The sequence below is a fragment of the Lolium perenne genome, chromosome 3 (assembly GCF_019359855.2).
Source record: "Lolium perenne isolate Kyuss_39 chromosome 3, Kyuss_2.0, whole genome shotgun sequence".
In the NCBI taxonomy this organism is placed as follows: Eukaryota; Viridiplantae; Streptophyta; class Magnoliopsida; order Poales; family Poaceae; genus Lolium; species Lolium perenne.
This window is the reverse complement of record NC_067246.2, coordinates 15,656,650-15,662,649: the sequence shown is the minus strand read 5'-3', so window position 1 is coordinate 15,662,649 and position 6,000 is coordinate 15,656,650.

Here is a 6,000-nt window from a genome sequence, read left to right as displayed (position 1 = left end):
TGGAACGGGGAGAAGGACGTCGTCATCAACACCGTACGTGTGGCCGAGTGCGGAGGTGCTGCCCGATTGTGGCACCGTCAAGATCTTCTACGCGCTTTTGAAAGCGGCAAGTGATCGACTACATCCACCACGAGATTTATCTCGTTAACACTGAGCGATCTTCGAGGGTATGTTGATCTCCACCTCGTTGCTACCATCTACTAGATTAGATCTTGGCTTGTTATTCGTTCTTGCGATAGGAATTTTTTTGTTTTCTATGCTACGAATCCCTTCAGTGGTATCAGAGCCGTGTCTATGCATAGATTGGTTGCACGAGTAGAACACAATGGTTTTGTGGGCGTTGATGTTTTTTTTGTCGTTTGCTTATCATGTATTTTGCATCTTTTGGCATGGTGGGATGAAGCGGCCCGGGCTAACCTTACATGACCGCGTTCATGATACTTGCTCCACGCTTGACATGCAACTTGTATTGCATAAGTGGTTTTGCGGGTGTCATTTTCTCTCACCATAGTTAAGATCCAAGTTACAATTTGCAATTGACAACACTTGTATCGGCGTTGTGGTTCATGTTCGTAGGTAGATTGGATCTTACTCTAAAACCCTAAACCACGTAAAATATGGACACCAAATTAGAGGCGTCTAACTTGTTTTTGCAGGGTTTGGTGATGTGATATGGCCATGATGTGATTATGAATATATTTGATGTATGAGATGGTCCTTATTGTATTGTGGAAACCGACAGGAGCCTTATGGTTGTCTTTAATTTCATTTCGATTCATCATGTAGTAGTTTTATTTCAAAGTAGTTATAATAGTTGCTACCACTACTAGGAAAAGGGCAATCAGTGGCGCACCACTTTTTGCCATCAATGGCGCACCACTAGTGCGCCACTACTATCACGCCACTGCTAACAATTAGTAGTGGCACACTAGTGGTGCGCCATTGCTACCCTAAGTACCAATTGATGGGTTCGTTGCATGGAAAACATAAATTTTCTACCGTGAACATGAACAAAAACCAAGATCCAATCTAGGAAGAAGCAAGATCTAATCTATGAAGATTGAAGCAACGAGATGTATGAAGACTAACCCTCGAAGATCCAAAGCCTTACGAGATCAGATCTCGTTGTTGATGTAGTCGATCGTCCCGGTGCTGCAATCCGGCAGCACTTCCGTACTCGGTCGCGTGTACGGTGTCGGTGTAGTCCGTCCTCTCCCCGTTCCAGCGGGCAGCAGAGGTGTGGTAGATCCCCTCGGAATCCCAGCAGCACGACGGCGTGGTGGTGGTGGTGGAGGAGAAAAGCTGCAGGGCTTCGCCAAGCCGGAGCAGACTAGCGGTGGAGGAGAGAGATCGGCGGCTAGGGTTTTTGGGAGAGGGAGCCTTGGGGTGGCCGGCTAGCCTCCTCACCTCTATATATAGAGGGAGGGGTGGCTAGGGCTGGCCCCACCTCTCTCCAAGTCGCACCAAGAAGGGGGGAGGAGATAAACCTCTCCCCAAACCTTTATCTCTTATTTAAACCATTCAAATCTAGAGATAGATCTTATCTCTAATTTAAATCATTTAAATCTTATCTCTAAGGGGCTGGCCGACTTGGGCCAACATGTCATAGTGTGGCTAGCCCACTAGGCCATGTAGCACTCATGTGGCCCCTCCCGGGGTGGTGGGCCCACCGGTGGCCCTCTAGAACCTTCTAGAAGCTCCGGTCAAAACACCGAAACTTTTCCCGAACCCCGGAAGATGACTTCCATTACATGAATCTTATTCTCCGGACCATTCCGGACCTCCTCGTGATGTCCTGGATCCCATCCGAGACTCCGAACAACATTCGGTCTCCATCTCATACTCCGAAGCTACTATACAACATCGAACCTTAAGCGCATCACCCTACGGTTCGTGAACTATGCGGACATGATCGAGACTCCTCTCCGATCAATAACCAATAGCGGGACCTGGAGATCCATAATGGCTCCCACATATTCAGCGATAACTTAGTGATCGATTGAACCATTTACATACGATACCGATTCCCTTTGTCGCGCGATACTTTACTTTTCCGAGGTTTGATCATCGGTACCTCCATACCTAGTTCAACCTCGTTACCGACAAGTACTCTTTACTCGTACCGTGGTATGTCATCTCTTGTGACCTTTTCACATGCTTGCAAGCTAATTAGACGACATTCCACTGAGAGGGCCCAGAGTATATCTATCCGTCATCGGGATGGACAAATCCCACTCTTGATCCATATGCCTCAACTCATACTTTCCGAATACTCAATCCCATCTTTATAACCACCCATTTACGCAGTGGCGTTTGATGTAATCAAAGTACCCATCCGGTGTAAGTGATTTACATGATATTATGGTCGAAGGACTAGGTTACTATGTATTGAAAGCTTATAGCAAGTTGAACTTAATGACTTGATCTTATGCTATGCTTACTATGGGTGTGTGTTCATCACATCATTCACCTAATGATATGATCTTGTTATTAATAACATCCAATGTTCATGATCAGGAAACCATGATCATCTATTAAGCAACAAGCTAGTTAAACGAGAGGCTTACTAGGGACTCTGGTTGTTTACACAACACACATGTATTAATGTTTCCGGTTAATGCAATTATAGCATGGGGTATAAACATTTATCATGAACACTAAGATATAACAATAACTACTTTATTATTGCCTCTCGGGCATATCTCCAACAGTCTCCCACTTGCACTAGAGTCAATAATCTAGTTTACATTTGTAAAGATATAACACCTTGGCCTTCTGGTGCTTATCATGTTTTGCTCACGGGAGAGGTTTCAGTCAACAAATCTCACATGCTCAGAAACGTATGTATTTTGCAATTCAATTGCGTCTCCACGCATCACTCATTTTCCAAATGAGTCGGCATTAATCGTATATGCTTAGTCTTCTGGTGGAACCTTAATTCCGCGGTCTGAAATATGTCACTAATATTGTCACACACAATATAGCTTCATAGTTCTGACACTACCGGAAATACACCAAGTTCTCAAAGAACTCCTTGACTCAAACACCCTCGGTCATTGTCAAAACAATGACATACTCTGCCTTCGTTTGTTGAATCCGTCACAATATTTAGAACTCATCTAAATCTAGCATAGACTTCTTCTAGCTCATTGTGCTACCTTTTAATAAACACTTAGCCTAATTGATATTGAAATCTATTTTTATATGTGACCAAACTAATATCGGTGCAATGCCTTACATCAATTTGTTTGTCATTACCTCATACAAAACTATATATATATCCTTGGCTCTTCCAAAGTACTCAAGGATATTCTTACTATTGTCCAATGATCATCGCATAGATCATTCTAATAATTGCTCCTAACTCTTTAGAGCACAGGACATCTGATTGTGTACATATTATTCGTGATCTAAAATCACTCATGTGTTTTTAATCATTGAGTATCAAATACACTCAAGTCTTTGTTCAAAACTCCACATGGAAAAGAACACCTTCTTAACGTTTTCGTATTGAACTATTTCAATATTCATTCTATGTACTTTGACTTAAACTTACTATGCGATTCAATCTATCTTCATAGATCTTGACGCTAAATATGTTTTAGTCAATATCCTTTCATTGAAGTTAATTCACAATGAAACCTTTTAATCACATCAAGTACATAATTACATCATTTATAATCAATGATATGTCATCCACATATAATATTATAACTATGTCTTAGCGCTCCCACTTAATTTCTTGCAAATGCAAGCATCTTCATCATTTCTGATGAAATCAAAACTCTTTGATTATTTCATCCGGTGAAGATTCCAACTCCGTGATACTCACTTCATCCAATTGAAGTTTGTATACCTATCTAGTATACATCCTTAATACACACTTCTGGTAAGGAATGCATTTCTGCCATCCTACTAACATATCTCATAAAAGAAATATGTAGAGATTACTAGAATAATCCACATAGACTATAAGCATCGCTACGGAAGATCTAATCTTATCGTAGTCAACTCTTTGAACTTTGTCGTAAACAACTCTTCGACAAGTCGAGCTTCTTCAAGGATATTGCATCCAAGTCCATCAATTTTATAGATCCATTTACTTTCAAAAAGTATTCATCTATCTTGGATTTCATGGCACTTAGCCATTTTAACGGAGTCAGGGCCCATCATAGCTTCTTTGTAGTTGGTTTATTATTGTTCAAAATCAATCCTTTGTCCACAAATCATTTATTTGATCATAAAGTAAACCATACCTACAAGGTTCAATAGGTACTTCGATCTCCATGACTATAACACTTTGTAGACGTGGGAGCCATGATCGTCGTGGCCGCTTCCGGAACCATTTTCGATGCTGCGCTACTCTGATCATCATGCTCAGGTTCATAAACCTCATCAAGTTCCATTTTCCTCCCACTCAAATACTTCGCTAGAAACAATTTCTTGGAAATAAGTAAGAAACATTGACAAACACTTTTGTCTTTGATTCCACAGTGGAAAGAATTCCCAATTAATTCTCTGGGATAACCAACAAAGACATTCATCCGATTTTGGTTGTAAACTCATTTACTTATGCTACGCATACCAAAATTTAAGAAAGGACTATCAGGGTTTATACCCATGCCATAACTCGTATGGTGTCATTTCAACGGATTATGATGACGCTCTATTTAGTGTAAAAGCGGTAGTCTCTAAAGCATAATCCACAAAAATATAATGGCGTCATTTTATTTTATCTCATCATTAACCCAACAAGGTTTGGATTCATCTCTCGGATACTCCATCATCACTATGATACTTCAAGAAACGTGAGTTATAGAACAACTTCATAACTCTCTTAGATGTTCGCTAACACTCGTAATTCAAATATTTCCACCATGATCCAATCATAGATATTTGACTTTTCTATTACGATGATTTCCACTTCATGCTGAAATTTATTTGAATCTATTCAAATGTTTCAAACTTCTTCCTTATTGAATATATCCTTATATATACACTAAATTCATTGTTGGAAGTTTTCATGAAGTAGAAGAATCTCCCGCACACAACTATGCCCAATGAACCACATACATCATCATGTATGTTTCCACTAAGTTAGTTGCCCGTTCAACTCTTGGCCTATGAACAGTATTACAGTCATTCTCTTTTAGAAGAGATTTGCAAGCGCCGAATAATTCAAAAATCGAATGACTCCAAAAAATCCATTTCCATGGAGTTCCTTCATGCGTTCCTTTCTAACATGACCTAAATGGCGGTTCCACTAATAAGTGGAATTCACATCATTTGCCTTATGGCATTTTAGCGTCAGTGTTATGCATGTGTGTTTCACCATAAAGATTTATAATAACTTATCCATCGTACATGGAATACTATCATAATTTGAACAACTCATTGTTTTCATTTGACCAGAACAAAACAACAATTATAAAATTCTTTATTATAAATCTGAAAGGCTAGGTAGAATGCCAACGACGAACACAATAACACTTTATTTTGTTCCAGACGTGCATTCCAACCACATTCCTTGTCAGTCACTTAGGCCATCGTATTCTTGTATTGCGTTGTTTTGTACGACACCTCATACCAACCAATATGGTACAAATACCCAAGAATTTCATTGTGTGACCAAACAAAGAATACATTCATAACATGTATATCATCTATATATACCTGAGCTAGACTTTCTAGTCTTTTCTTTCTTTCTGGCAAAATCTTTTGTAGTTTCTCTTTTAGCTTTCCTCATTTTCAGAAAACACTTCACCATCAACAACTTCTAGGTCCGCTGGTCAAATACCAATAACCTTGAGGTTCTTACTTTGAAGTTTGATCATCACATGACAAGTGTTCCAGATTTCACTATTAGTAACTTTTTAATGTGATGAACAATTTCACTCATAATTTTTATCCATCAAATCATGATGTCTTTCCGAGACCATGTATGTACATGCTAGGCTCGTCAAGTTTAACCTCAGTATTCGCATGTGCAAATCTGGCTTG